The 15,672-nt window shown below is 44.7% G+C and overlaps 1 long non-coding RNA gene across 2 annotated transcripts; it reads right to left on the minus strand.

Moving 5' to 3' along the window:
- Positions 1–256: 256 nt before the first annotated feature.
- Positions 257–14,998, minus strand: LOC132332557 (uncharacterized). 2 transcript variants are annotated; one of them, XR_009487931.1, is made up of 3 exons: positions 14,841–14,998; positions 3,147–3,330; positions 257–1,254 (listed from the first exon to the last, which is right to left on the minus strand). It is a non-coding gene; the product is annotated as an uncharacterized LOC132332557 (long non-coding RNA). The 2 variants fall into 2 exon arrangements; XR_009487932.1 differs by lacking the exon at positions 14,841–14,998 and adding an exon at positions 3,719–3,855.
- Between the last annotated feature and the right edge of the window lie 674 nt (positions 14,999–15,672).

A 15,672-nucleotide genomic window follows, 5' to 3' on the forward strand; every position in this document is an offset into this window, starting at 1 on the left:
CCAGATGTGCTAGTGCAGTCCAGCTCAGGGCAGAGAGTCAGAAAATACAGAATATTTCCATGGTACTCTTTACTGCCATGTCACAGCACTGTAGACTTTGCTCTCTGACTGAAATACATGGTTTCCTTTTTCATGAGGTATTGACACTTTCCAAAGGAACAACCAATTTTTGTGACTAATTTCATTTCTCTAGAAATGTAAACCAACCCCAAACTGACTAAAAGCACTTTCAAGGGAAAGCTTTGGACCAGCTGGAATACAACACTGTAAGTTACACAGTTGCAAGGTTTTCAATCTTTAAAAGATTTATTAGCATGTTGCTTTCAGAAAGACTTTATCTCCAATTATTGCATTGTGCTAAGGGATTATGTTTAGGGCATTGTGGCCAGGTTTGATAGAAATTAGAGACAGTTCTTAAAAATTACTGACAGCATTGAGGAAGGAAAATGAATTTTGTAACTCAGTGAATGCTTTCATATCTGTGACTCCCATTAATGTTGGTGAAAATTCCTCAGGCTTGAAGCCCTGAGCCTTAAATTGGATTCTAACACATTTCAGCATTCCTGCTTATGCATCCTAAACAACATATGCTACGACATTAATGAGGCCCTTAATTACAAACAGCATAAATGGACAGAAGAAACATGATTTCTACCAAACTCCTCTAAAGCCCATTGCTACACACACAGTGCAGGACCTCTACAACTCCTCATGCATGTTGGTGTTAAACTGATGTCTCTGAAAAGATGGTAAGGGTCAAAACAACCTCCTGCTCATACATTTACCACTGAAAAATGCAGATATCTGGTAACTCGACAGATCCAATGGTGAGATAAAAAGTGGCTTCTCTCAGCTTGAAATTCAACTAACAGGAAAGCAGGGAGATGCTTTGTACTTATTTACTCAAACCTTGTGTTTAAATTAGCTGGGTATTGTCTGTCAAAACGCATCAAGCACAGTTTGAGGGGACTAATCCCTTACACATGATGGATCCAGGCTGAGCAAGCTGCTTGTGTTATTACAGCAGCTCTCCGGCAGCACTTGATGAAAACCAGAGTGAGAGATGAGGGTTTTTTCACTGAGCCAGGTGATTCATTAAAGATGGGATGAAAGATGTCTTACTTTGGGGTTTCTGCCCAATGCTGGAGAGTAGTAACAGGTTTGTTATCAGTCACATTCAGTCTCTCACCTGGTTTTACATCTTGAAATCAAATAAAAGGCAAAATCTTCTGCCATACAGGATCTGGGCACAAACTGGAAAACACAAAATGTCACAAATATTTCCATGCAACAGAGACAATGTGGATCTAACCAGGCACTTCTACACCCAGCTGCAGATCGTGCCTGTTGAGGAAACCTGCATTTCTGGAGACACAGTAACTGGACAACGACTAGTGCAATAAAAACAATGAAGAGAGGTCCCCAAAATGAAACATTGGATCTTTTGGTAAGCATGCAAAATTAGGTATTTCAAACTTAAAATTGCAGGTCTGTGACAAAGAATATAGGTCATGCTTGCAGGAGAGGAAACAAGGGTCCTGTTAAGAGCATGGAAATCCTCATGGCTGTGAAAATGTGAGTTTGTAGCAACATAGAGAACTCTGAGTAGATCCTTGGACATAACAGCCAGGACAGCATCAGACTGGAAGAAAATGATCATATTTTTTCAGTCCTGGCAAATTAAAAAACCCATTTGTGAATGTTGTGCCTGCTTCTTGTATCTGCAGAAGGACATCGAAGGGTCGGACACACTTCAAAGAAGGACAGCACAAATAATTAAAACACTATCTAAGAGAAACGCTCTAATTACTCAGCAGTTACTGGGCTCAAAGCAACAATTAATTCTGGGGAAACCTATGCCCTGTACAACACTGGAGTCAAGACTAAAGGGTTGGAGTAGTTTCTCTTATACTAGGAATTTAATAAAAGCTGCTTTCACACCAAATTATTGCTTCCTTCTCAGTGCCTTCCATTGCAATGTTTGCCAGCTTTTTCTGGAGCAGGTGTGCCAAATGATGGAGAACTTTATTGTCCAAAAGAAGATATTTCTAATTTGAAGAAACATCTAAACTTGAGGACATTTAAAAAAAATTAAATCTTTCATATTGACTGATGTTTCCTACTCCAAATTCACTGGAGGTTTTCCAGCAGCACTACTCAGACAAGAATCCTCAGCCCATCTGAGCTTTATAGGGCAATGTACAATTGCCTACAAAAAGTTCCTGCTCAGAAAGCTGGAGGACTTTTCCTCAGAAGGCTCCAGTCTAAAGAAAAGTAAAATTCTTCTCAGTGTGAGCTTCAAAAGTGAGATGAATTTTATTTCCAGTGTTCTCAGGGATGCTGTTTGATACACAGACTTCACACAATTAGCATTCTTCCTTCTGCAGACAGAAAATCTGCTTTCCAAACTGTCAACTTTGGGATTATCCAAATCTGTCTTTCCTCCAGTCCTGCATACCTTTACTCTCAGCAGTTCCTCTCCTCCCTTACTGGTTCCAGCTGGCACCAACTTTGGAACTCAGTTCTATTCTTTATCCAGTCTTTATATAAAGAATATATTTAAAATATTAGCACATGTAACAATCAAAGATTTTCTTATTCTTAAATATAAATGTTTTCTGCTGTGTGGTACAAAGCAATTTTAGGCAGATAAGTATATAAAAATTGTACAAGAAGCAACATGACTGAAAAATGAGAAGCATAAAAAGCACGTGAAATAAAATAATTTATTCCTGATGAAAACATTTCTCTCACTAGGGAATACAGATGGAGTTCTACATGTCATTATAACATGCAGAATGTTTGCTCTGCAAGTTTTTACCGTGGAGGAAAATGTGTAGATAAGAGAAATGTAAAAACTCATAGCAATGAAAACCTGATATTCCTGAGGTTATTAGCAAAACTATTTCTGACTAAAATTATGTTAACTTATTGCACAGTGATAACCTTCCTTTCTTGTGGCCTCTGCTACCTCGAGATTTGAGAACAAAATATTGTTGTGGAACCAGTGTTGTGAGATGGTTCTAACAGACCTTTGTACACAATAAATGCCTCTTGTGCCTCAGGGTCCAAAGGATTTCGTTTATGTTACAGAAAATATTTTATTTTAAAGACACTGGCAGCATGGATTTGGTTGTAGAACTCACCTGGGAATGAACTTTCTGTCTTTCCAGTGATAGGCTGGTACTGGTAGTGAAAATCCAGCCCGTTCCTGGTTGGACTGCCACCACCCTCAGCTCCAGGAACTTCTGGATATTCATTATTTGATTCATCAGTAAAATTCTCAAGCTCATCTTCATTCAGGCCCCAAAAGTGATAGACTCCTTATATCTGTAAAGTGAATATGAGAAGTGAGTCACTGATACAGAAAAAAGTAGAAGGTTTCAAAGCAAGAAATACTATTAAATGAGATTCACACACAACTTAGATTTTCTTTATATTAAGCAATACTTATATATCCATTTTCTCTGAGCTTGACTGTATTTTGATTAGTCCCTGAAGCTTTGAAAATATATGAAGGATATTGGTCTCAGAACACAAAGTTATACCCAAATAAGATAATAATAATTTTATATATATAAAAACATAACAGACTGGGGAACTGTTAAAATTATCAGAGATAACTTTAAATTATTAATTCCATAATGAACCATTAATAATGAATGCAGGAAGTATTACAAAAGCTATCACAGCATGAGACCATCCAAATTTTACTTACCAGATGTGTTTTATTGATTTGCAGAACTGATAACTCAAATGTTCTCAGGGAGGTATTCTGGGGGAACCATATATCCATAAATAAATAATTGCATGTGGGATGAGCAACCTTGCTGAGGAAAGCTTTGTGCACCACAGTCATTTTAATTCCTCCTTTGAAACATGCAGGCTTAGGGCAGGGCCATGTGGAAACAGGAGAGTTATTTTATTGGGCTTGTGGCTTTGCTTCTATTTCAGGCCCCCATCTCAGGAGGAACAGTTGGTGCAGATATTCCAAACAGCTCCATCCACCCTTCAGTAATTTTATTAACCATTAAGGCTACTGTGCTCACCTAAATCCATTCAGGGACCTATCCAAGTGACCTAATTTTCAGGCTGCTTCCCTGCTTGTGGATGCTGCTGCCATTGAAAGGGAGCTGCTTGCACAGGGTTTCTGTGCTCACCTCACTGCAGGTGAAACCATGGCCCAGATTTCCCTGGGGGCACCCTGAAGGTGCCTGGAACACCACTGCAGTGATCCACAGCAGCTTCTCCTTAGGGGGAGAACATTTCCCTGGGATTTTACAGAAGTTATTTCTGTATTGGAAAAAGAAGATCTACAGCCAGAGGAAAACTTTGACAGCAAAAGTTTAAAAACCTGATCGTGGCAGGTATTGTCAGCTCCCTCTCTTCTCTCACCTTGTCCCCCTACCCCCCAAACAGCAGCAGAGTGTAATCCATCAGCCTAAGCTGCCTGAACTGCACCCAGAACATTGCAGGTCACACAGTGAGGGCTCCCCTAAAACGACTGGAAAATGTATTGCCTAGCAGTGAACTGAGTTTTGTCTCATCAGTATTCAATAATGCTGCCTTATCATAAAAAAGAAGGTTAAAAATGGAACAAAACCACAAGAAGAGCAGAGACAAACATTGAGAAGACATTGAGACTTTTTTTAGCCCAAACAGCTGTGGCTTTTCTCTGTGACTGTTGAATCTCCTTCCTAGTCAAGAAGCTGTTCTATGATTCATTCTGAAAATCAAAGTGTGACTTTCTGTGTGGCAGATGAGAAAAACTCGTGCTCAGAGCCAGGTAGCTCACAGCCACACCTACCAAATGTGAATATATTTCAGCAAAGAAAGTCAGCTGTGCCACAGAAACTGAAAAGTGTAAATCCCCCTGGCACTCACCATAGAAATGCCCCTTCAGAACAAACCAATTCACTCTCAGCACTCCTTTGTTTCTTCCTCTCAACTGCCAGATTCTGCTTTTGTATTTTTCTTCATTAATGGCAAAGAAGATTGTTTGGGACTGAATATTGCTTGGAAGAGAAGCAACATCTGCTGTGATGTTTATTCCTCTTATTGTTCTTTACATGAGTGCCACAGGAGCCATTCCATTTCCCTTCTGTAACGAGTTCATTGAATCCTGCAGGAATTACACAGATCCTCATCCTGCTCCCGGGTGGGAGAGACCAGGAAGGAGAGAAGTGAAACAGAGACACAGGATTTCACAGAGGTCAGGGCCACACCTCAAGGTCACACTCTGAGCTCTGGAGCAGGGGAGGCTGTATGTTCCCCACAGGAAAATGAAAGCTCTGAATTCTTTTTCCATAAACTGCCTGGGATGCATGAGCCAACTTTATTGCAAGTTATGAGGTTTTTCAGGGGGAATAAAAAGAGCTATGATGGGATTCCAATGTCTCTGCCTCCCTTAAGAAAATATCAAAGAAAGCAAGTAAAGGAACTATTAGTTGTTTAAAATGCATCTTTCATACTTTTTGTCTCTTTTTATTGGGTGATGAGTCACTGGATATTGCACTGGCAGGAGCCTGGAGGGCACTCTCTGCCTTTCACAAAATCTATTAGTGTGGGGTTTCTAAAACAGCTACCCTGTCTAGAGAGGCAGGGATTCAGTGGTAGAGGGACACTGCCCTGTGGTGGTGTTTGAGGGTCCCCAGGACCAGGGAAGAGATGAGAATCTTGACTCCATGTTTCAGAAGGCTGATTTCTTATTTTATGATATATATTATATTAAAAGAAAATTATATACTAAAACTATACTAAAAGAAATAGAAAGGATTTCATCAGGAGGCTAGAAAGGAATGAATAATAAAATCTTGTGACTGACCAGAGAGTCAGACTCAGCTGGACCACGACTGGTCATTCAGTAAAAACAATCCACATGGAACCAATGAAAGATGCACCTGTTGGTGAACCATCTCCAGACCACATTCCACAGCCAGCAGATAGTTATTGTTTACATTTCATTTCTGAGGCCTCTCAGCTTCTCAGGAGAAGAAAATCCTGGCAGAGGGATTTTCATGCAATATGTCAGTGGCACTGTCTCAGCCAGGAGCCTTTCCCAGGGTGTTTGGGGGCAGTGTGGAAAGCAGGGCAGCGCTGTGGCCTCGCCTCCCCTTTCTCTGCAGCCCTGCCCACCTCCCTGGCATGTCCCTGGTTCTGTAGGGGGGGTGCTCAGGGCCATGGCTGGGCAGGGCCAGGTTTGCAGCTGGACTCAGTGAGGGTCTTTTCCAAGCTCAGTGATTCTATCTGTGCTGAAGCAGAAATGAGCCCCCTTTGTTCCTGCTGGCAGTAACTCAATAATCCCATGTGAAAGATATCCAAATATTTCTGATCTACATTCATAAGTGTATTTTCAATGAGAGGGCTTATATTGCCTAGTTATTAGCTCATTAGCCATGGCTAATGTGAAAGCAGTAGCACATTAGCACTCTTCCTTTTCCACAAAGATTTTCTCTTTGGGAGAACCCAAGGAGGAAAAAGTTATGTATTCCTCTCTGTTTCAGTGATGTGCAAAGAAGGAAAGGTAACACTGGGAGTCAATATCCCTCATTAAACACATGAATGAGGTGCAAGGACCAGTTATGGAAGGAATTCAAGTGCAGTAACCCTAAAGGGGAGGGGGATGGAGATGCCTACGAGCTGCAGAACATATGTGTCAGTATCAGCAATGTTTACAGCTGAAGCTTCATGAACAGCAAGAAAGGGCACAGACATGCACATTCTTACAGATTGTGCTGAAGTGGCTCAAAGAGATGCTTTCAGTTTAGGCTAACATGTTCTAATTTGTATTGAAAGAGACTGGAAGTGCCAACAGGGTCATTTGCCAAGTCCCAGAGAATGAGAAGGGAAGCTGCACTTTATAGAAGGATGATTTTACTCACAGGCATCAATCCTTGAACCCTGCCTGCAGAGTTTGGGAGAGCCTGTCTTTGTCCAGGCCTCTCAGTTCTGCCATCTGCCATGATTAAAAATCTGGAATATTTAACAAAGTCAAGGATCCCCTGCCTCTGCCTGCACCCACAGCACAGGTCAGGCAGGAACTGCCTGCTTGGGGACCCCCATGAGGGTTCTCAGAGCAGGAACAATGAAGCTGTGAGGAAGGGACATGGACCTGTCTGAGTGCAGAAATTATTCTGCGTTCAGAAGCAGCCTGCTGTCACCCTGGTTTTTTAAGTTTTTTTAAGCCTTCTGATGTTTACATTTTTGTAATGGAGTTTTTTTTTTTACACACTTTTCATGTAAATAATGATTGTTTTGTATTTCTTTCTGGAGGAGGAGAAAATTGCTAGACTGTTGGTTTGACCAGTGTGGTTGGAGAGGTGGCAATTTCACCCTCCAATCCATGATCACTTTTGGAATTTTATAAATATCGATGTTTAGAAATAAATTACCCCCTTTTGTGCCTTAAACATCTCAGAGTGTGGGTGCCATTCATTTTGTGTCGTGTTGTGCCAGCCTGCAAAGTTACAGAGAGTTTCCACTAAGGGGAAGAGGCTCAGGTGGCCCTTGTCACTGTCCCTGGCAGTGCCTGGTGCCACTGTGTGGATACAGGCTAATCCTGTATCCAAAGGTGTTTTGGATCCAGAGTGCAAACCTTGCAAATCTCTTGCAAATCCCTGGGAGCTGAGCAGACAGCCTGCTGGGGTCCCCCTGTGCTGGCTGGGATACTCTCTGGGCTGCTTTTGGCAGGGTGAGGCAGGGGGCTGAGGCAGACAGCTGGGGCAGTGTGTCCCCCTGGTTCCTGAGGAATGTCAGGAGTGGCACCCCATGGCTCTCAGCACAACTGCAGGCACCTTCAGCCCCATTTATGCACCTCAGGCCCTGTCATGGGCTTGCTGTGGACAAACAGAAAGGACACAAAGGACTGAACCAGTCTGAAAATTAGATAAATGCTGCTGCTTTTTGTGGCTGCCTTTACTGGCCAGCACTGATCCACTCTTCTGGGGAGAGCCATTGTCCTTCAAGCTAACCTGGCTTCTTAGGCACACTTGAACCCTGTTCTTTATTGTAAAGAATCACTTTTAAGGCACAGGAAACATAGTTAATGCCCAGAATAGAAATATCTGGATTATAAAACCGACAATGATTGTGAAGAGCTATCTTCACACCTATTCCAAAGCTTGGTGGTGTTTAAAAAATCTTATGGCTTTTACATTTGAAGTGCACTTCTGTGTTATTGTTTGGAGCTGACAAAACACTGGAATTCATCTACACTGCTGTCAGAAAACACACTGTGATACAAGGAAAAGGAACATGACTGATGGATAAGTAGGTGCATCACTCTTGCACTTTTTGCCATTACTACCTCAGACAGAAAAGACTGGGGTGGATCAAGATGCAGAATGAGCTTTAAAAATCTCCTTCAGTGACAGACTGGTCACCTGCATTTTACCACAAATATCATAACAATTATTCCAGGAGACATTATTCTTCCATTTAAGTACATGCTCTGTGTGAATGATGTTTTCTGTAAAAGCAATAAATTCAGTCATGGCAGTAAAATGTAATTAGAGTATTTTTCTGAGACAGAATTGATTTTGGGTAGGTACATTAAACTCATGTCTGGAAAAAAGGCTCTGGACCTGCACAACTAAAATTTCTACAGGACCAAGTTTGCAAATAAAGATGTCTCCTCACTTATAGGAGATTAACTTTTTGAAGATTGCACTGAAGCATTGAGGAGTCAATGAGCAGCAAGCTGCAGTGATGGGAACACAGTGGTATTCTTCACTGGAGCAGAGAGGGGAGGGAGGCAGAGGTTTGTGGGCTGGCTGTCATCAGCCAGCATTAATTTCCCATCATGGTCGTGAATCTGCTTCAGTCACAGGCAGCAGAGCAGCAGCAGAGAGAGGGGCCAGCCCAGAGCCACTGCTGAGCCCTGCAGAGAGAGGGGCCAGCCCAGAGCCTCTCCTGAGCCCTGCAGAGAGGGGCCAGCCCAGAGCCACTGCTGAGCCCTGCAGAGAGAGGGGCCAGCCCAGAGCCTCTCCTGAGGCCTGCAGAGAGAGGGGCCAGCCCAGAGCCTCTCCTGAGCCCTGCAGAGAGAGGGGCCAGCCCAGAGCCTCTCCTGAGGCCTGCAGAGAGAGGGGCCAGCCCAGAGCCTCTCCTGAGCCCTGCAGAGAGAGGGGCCAGCCCAGAGCCTCTCCTGAGCCCTGCAGAGAGGGGCCAGCCCAGAGCCACTGCTGAGCCCTGCAGAGAGAGGGGCCAGCCCAGAGCCTCTCCTGAGCCCTGCAGAGAGAGGGGCCAGCCCAGAGCCTCTCCTGAGCCCTGCAGAGAGAGGGGCCAGCCCAGAGCCTCTCCTGAGCCCTGCAGAGAGAGGGGCCAGCCCAGAGCCTCTCCTGAGCCCTGCAGAGAGAGGGGCCAGCCCAGAGCCTCTCCTGAGCCCTGCAGAGAGAGGGGCCAGCCCAGAGCCTCTCCTGAGCCCTGCAGAGAGAGGGGCCAGCCCAGAGCCTCTCCTGAGCCCTGCAGAGAGAGGGGCCAGCCCAGAGCCACTGCTGAGCCCTGCAGAGAGAGGGGCCAGCCCAGAGCCTCTCCTGAGGCCTGCAGAGAGAGGGGCCAGCCCAGAGCCTCTCCTGAGCCCTGCAGAGAGAGGGGCCAGCCCAGAGCCACCTCCTGAGCCCTGCAGAGAGAGGGGCCAGCCCAGAGCCACTGCTGAGGCCTGCAGAGAGAGGGGCCAGCCCAGAGGCACTGCTGAGCCCTGCAGAGAGAGGGGCCAGCCCAGAGCCACTGCTGAGCCCTGCAGAGAGAGGGGCCAGCCCAGAGCCACTGCTGAGCCCTGCAGAGAGAGGGGCCAGCCCAGAGCCTCTCCTGAGCCCTGCAGAGAGAGGGGCCAGCCCAGAGCCTCTCCTGAGCCCTGCAGAGAGAGGGGCCAGCCCAGAGCCACCTCCTGAGCCCTGCAGAGAGAGGGGCCAGCCCAGAGCCACTGCTGAGCCCTGCAGAGAGAGGGGCCAGCCCAGAGCCACTGCTGAGCCCTGCAGAGAGAGGGGCCAGCCCAGAGCCTCTCCTGAGCCCTTCAGAGAGAGGGGCCAGCCCAGAGGCACTGCTGAGGCCTGCAGAGAGAGGGGCCAGCCCAGAGGCACTGCTGAGCCCTGCAGAGAGAGGGGCCAGCCCAGAGCCACTGCTGAGCCCTGCAGAGAGAGGGGCCAGCCCAGAGCCACTGCTGAGCCCTGCAGAGAGAGGGGCCAGCCCAGAGCCTCTCCTGAGCCCTGCAGAGAGAGGGGCCAGCCCAGAGCCTCTCCTGAGCCCTGCAGAGAGAGGGGCCAGCCCAGAGCCACCTCCTGAGCCCTGCAGAGAGAGGGGCCAGCCCAGAGCCACCTCCTGACTGCTGAGCCCTGCCTGGCAGCTCCATTTGGGGTCCAAGGCCATGCCTGGGCTGTCATTGGTGTCCCACTGTGGCGTGGAGCTGATGGCCATGTCTCAGTGTCTCCTGTGACAGAGGGAGCAGAGCTCTGGAGCTGAGCTGGAGCCTCCTCAGAGGGAGCCCTGCTTGTCACACGGGCTATCAACACCTTTCCAAATGAGTTCCACGAGAGGAGCTCTTCAATTGCACTGCATCTGTAATTGCAGCAGCCTGTCAGAAAGGATTTGCTTCTGCTTGGGTGTTTAAATAAGGATCTGATGCTAAAAAACACTGCTGAAATTCCTATCTTTAGTGAAAGAGTTTCAGTATATTATTGTTGTATTTATGCCTCCTGATACATTTCAATGCTAAAAAACTTCACAGTATCAGAATGCATAATTTTAAAACCTAGTGGTTGTTTTGAAAAAGTTTTTTTTTAAACTGCTTTTTATTGAAAAGCAGTGGCTTAATATAAACAAGCATTTGGAAATAGTTCAAAAAGAAGTGATTAAAGTAAAAAAACCTCAACAAAGTGTCTTTCAGGAGCTGCTGGAAAACAATCTAGTTCCTCCATGCACCTTCTATAACAGGATAAATCCCAGAATTTAACTAGAGAAAAAAATAGGAACTGCTTTCTCATAATTTCTCCAGTAACACTGTAATCTCTAACCATTTTGCTGCACAGGGCAATTGTGTCAGACTGAGAAGAGGTGCCTCCAGTGCCATTTCCCCACATCCATCTCTTATATTCTGTCCCACACAGATCTGCAAGCTGTCAGTGCTGTTGTGTGGAGCACATTCAGCAGTGTGACTGATATCTCTTGATGCATCATTTATTGGTTTATATCCTCTTCTCTGGGCAGAGCTGGGTGTGCAGGGCTCTGTGTTTTAATTTGTGAGCTTTTCTGGTTTGTGAGTAGCTGCTCCAGAAAAGACAGGAGGACTGCTCAGATCAGAAAGCCTTTTTAAGCTGAAATGGCTGGAAATGCCACCCAGTGGAAGCTTTGGTGCAGTTTAAGGAATACAGAATGGTATTTCAAATTATGCTCTGGACCAGACAAAAAATTTGCTCCTGTAGGAGTGGAAAGTAAATAACCTGTGTAAATAGTGTCAAAGAGTCATTCTACTACAGCTCAATAGGTACACATGAATAATTCTGGTTCTGCCACTAAAAAAAATGAGAGAGCTACATGGATCCTCCTGCCAGGTGCATTGTTCCTCTGCTCTGCCTGGTCTGTTTGGATGAGCAAAAACCCCTGAATTTGCTTTATATAAGTTCATTTCTTCTGCTTGCAAAGCATAAGAAAAAAAATAAAAAGTACCTATTCCTCAGTTACATTTATTTAGCAAAGCTAAGTTTGCTTTTTTGCAGGACAAGCCCTCATTCACTAATGTAACATGCACATATATTTCTGCTTCAGCAGCAGCTCCAGCTTGTAAGGAGCCTGATGTCAACAAAAATTCCAAGGATGATACCTATCCACCAAACACAATCAATTGCACTCATTTACCTGGAAACTCTCCTGGTGGTTTTCTGGGAGTCAGTGAAGGAAACTGAACATGGGACAAACAGCAAACTCAGCACCACAAAATACAAATGGATTGGCAGATATTTAAAACTTACTTCTCTTTTTTTATAATCAAGATACAGTTATGGTGGGGGAGAGGGGGGGACAGGAAGATAATCCTGGCACAAGTCAAACAGGACAAAGTGTTTAAGAGAGGAGAGTATTGAATAATCACTGCAAGGATACAAAAACCAGAGGCTTCAGTGTAGGAATGGACGAGATTAAGGAGCTGTGATCAGCTTTTGGCACCTGCTAAATTTTCCCCGTGAAATATAAATAACATGCAGCTAATTAAAAAGAAGAGAATCTATCAATCTGTGTTACAGTTTCAGGACAGGATTTGTTACTCTGTTCACAACATTCTGCTTAATAATGAGACCCCAACCCTGATTCATGTTTGGGTTTCAGACAGCTATTGGTCCTAGCCTGTATTTATCCGTCTGAGAAAATTCTGGTTTGTTTAGGCACAGGAAAGTTCTGTTTCTGCCTGGCTGGGACCTGCCTAACCTGCACTGAGCTGCTTCAGACTCCCCTGCAGCACCACAGCTGCTCACAGTAATTATACCCTGATCCTTTCCACGGGGGATATTGAGCAGACTGAGCCCAGAAAATCACAAAGCTCAGCCCCACCTGGTGAGACAGAGCAAGCTCTGAGCCCACGGAGGCTGGGGCTCTGCAGTGTGGCAGCGCCCAGCCCCACCTCACAGCATCAAACCTTCCTTGCTGCTCAGTGCACAGCACCACTCACCCTGGAGATGAGAATAAACAGGAGAGGAGAGTCTAAACCCCTCTAAGTCTGAAAATCCTTTCCCCACTTTCACTTGCTGCCATGGTTCTGGCAATAAAAGACACTTGTTAGGGAATTCCAGGTACCCTTAACTTCAAATCACGAGAAAGATTTCTAGTGGATATCCCTGGGAAGGTGCTGGCTCCCTGAATCAGAGATTTCCAAGTTAAAGAACTAATATTTTATGGGCAGGAGCTACAGCTGAGATTTCCCTCAGCTGTTGGCTCTTCCAGGGAAGGAAATACTTGCTGGTGTAAAAGGGAAGCACAATGATGACTAAAGCAGAGCCTTGGGGGGAAATGGGTATCTAGAAATGATTGCTTCTGATGATGGGAATTATTTTGGAGAACCTGAAGTTGCTCTGGAAGATGTATGCTTCAATTTAGGGGGTTTGTGAGGTTGTCTAGGTTAGGGGAATATTACCAAAGGTGTTCAGCCACAGAAAAGCTAAAGAGGAGTTGAAGGCAAAGCAAGAGAAAAAGTGTCTGAAGCAAGACGTGATAAACTTATCATCAAACATGATAAAACATTAATATTTTTAGTTCCATAAGCTGAAATGCTGCTCCACACACCCTGTTAGTAGCTAACCCTCAGTTCTGTGCTTTTGCACCCCACAGAATCAAAGCAAAGCCAAGTACTTTGGTTACTACAACAAATGCTAAAGTGTGAAGGGCACTGAGGTGAACCCCTGACTGCTGGGTGGAGAGGCAGAAGTGAGGGGAGGCAAAGGCAGGAAGCTCCAAACACAGAGATGGAGCAAAATGCAGGCAAGAGAGGAAGAAAGATGTGACCTTTGCATCCAGCACTGGGGCTGAAGGCAGAGTGCAGGAGGGAAGGGGATCAGCTGGCTCATGGAGCACTCGTGCTCTCAGCCAGGGTTACAGCCAAAGTGACAGAGCTGGGGCTCCAGCTGGATAGCCTGGATAGTCTGTGCCTTCCCTGGACTCAAAACTTTCCAGGTGAGTCTGAAAGAAACCCTGATGGAAAGGAATGGCCTAATGCAGATTAGTCCCATTGTTCACTACACCATGCAGAGACACTTGAGGGAGGTGACAGGAGAACTGAAACTCATTCTTGCATAAAATCCACCTACAGGGGTATAAATTGCACATTTCTGCCTCTCTGCAGTGTATTTCCCTCCTCCAAGAACACCCTTGGCCATGCAAGGAGAGCACTGTGTCAGAAGAGCCACAGGTCTGGGCCAGGGGGGTGGTCTGGGATCCCTCAATGGCAAACCCAAGTTTAATTCAGGAAAAGCAAAAGTTTTTTAGAGATCCTTAGGAATGGAGACTGAGTATTTTTAACAAAGCTAGCTGCATACCTCAGGATAGAGGAGGTCATTTTATTAGCAGATCTGAGCAAAAACAACTGGTCAGATGTTACTCAGTGTTACTCCAGGTTCTGGTAACCAATTAATTCAATTTGCTAAGGATTCCTGCCTTCAAAAGCTTCTGCATTACCCTTTTCTGTCTTTAAACAGAGGACCTGAGCAGGGCTGGACTCTGGTCACCAGAACAGCCCTGACTGGGATTTTGTGCTAGTGAAGACTTTAATTAAAAATCTTTACAACTGTCTGGAAGCTGCTCAGCAAAACTGAGCAGATCCAGTTGATCTGGATGAGATAACTGGGGTTGCAAACTGAAGCAGTTTTTAAAAATACCATGACTGCTCTGAGTGACTCTGCCTCACAAAATATGTGCTTTCTGTACAGTATTAGGAAATGGATTTATTCTGGCTAATTGGCTATGACAAAAATGTTATTTTAAACCAATCAAACCACCAGCTTTCAGAATTTTAGGGATGTAAGAAACTGAGCACTGGTTCAAAAATAGGTATTGTGACATATGAAAAACTTCAGTATTTTCAGAGTTTAATGTAAAATTATTTTAAGTGTGTTTGGTTCTTCTTGCTCTTGTTGAAGACACTTTTAGATATTCTAGAAGTGCAGAAACTGTGATTATAGAGATAGTTGTGTGTCCTATACTGGCATTTTAATGTTTACTTACCCATCTGGCACACAGAAGGGAAGTAATTGCAGTCACAAATTAGTCCCACAATCACATGTCTAAAGAGTTCTAAAATTTGGCCGTGCCTGACTACTCAAATATGATCCAAAAAAAAGAAAAAAGAAAAATAAAAGTGATTCTACCTGTGTCAGTCTTCTTCCTCTATTTTCAAATGAGCAAAAGCAATGAAAATCTTCACTTGAACTTGCAGGCAGGCTCTGACCACAGAGCTCCAGCAGTGGAAAGAGTCTTAAAACAAAGAGTAGGAGGAGCAGCAGTCCAGCAGAGCTGCAGGTCTGGATGTGACCTGCTCTGCAGTTTGCTGCTCTGGCTCCCAGCACTGATATTTTATTCCCATGAAACACCAAGGGCCTGATTCTTCACTCAGAGCCATTCAGGTTAGAAATTGCTGTGGCTTAAAATCAGTGCAATTTTGTGAAAAGCAAACCGAGCTCTTAGAGCACCATCCAGCACAGTGGAGTGATAAATTATATAACATTAACAAATCTTCTAACTCTTTGGTAAATGAGAATTTGATGACAAAGCCTCCAAAGGCTTGGCAACTCAGATAAGTGCCACAAAGCCAGCATGTTTATTCGCAGATTATCTGAATTATTCAAACCTCTTGGGTTTTCAAAATTGAGCTGGAAGTCTTGCACAGACAGACTTTGCCAATTGTGTGTACAGTAACGAGAAAAAAAATATTCCCAGAGAAATTTCCCATGACTAAATAAGCCTGGTAACAACAGCAATCTTTTTTCCCTACATGAAGTGATGTTGTCATTCAAGTAGAACTGTGGTGAAAATGCTCCTGGAACAGCTCCTTAGAGCAGTCCAGAGGCAGCCAATGGCCCTTCCTTTTTTCCAAGTGAGGAAAAAATTCTTACAATTAGGAAAAGCTGTTGAAGGGGACATCCATTCTGTCAGTAAGATTTCCAAGAGCCCCCCTGACGTGGGGAGGAGCAGCAGTGGGAC

Source organism: Haemorhous mexicanus, chromosome 12, assembly GCF_027477595.1.
Source record: "Haemorhous mexicanus isolate bHaeMex1 chromosome 12, bHaeMex1.pri, whole genome shotgun sequence".
NCBI lineage: Eukaryota > Metazoa > Chordata > Aves > Passeriformes > Fringillidae > Haemorhous > Haemorhous mexicanus.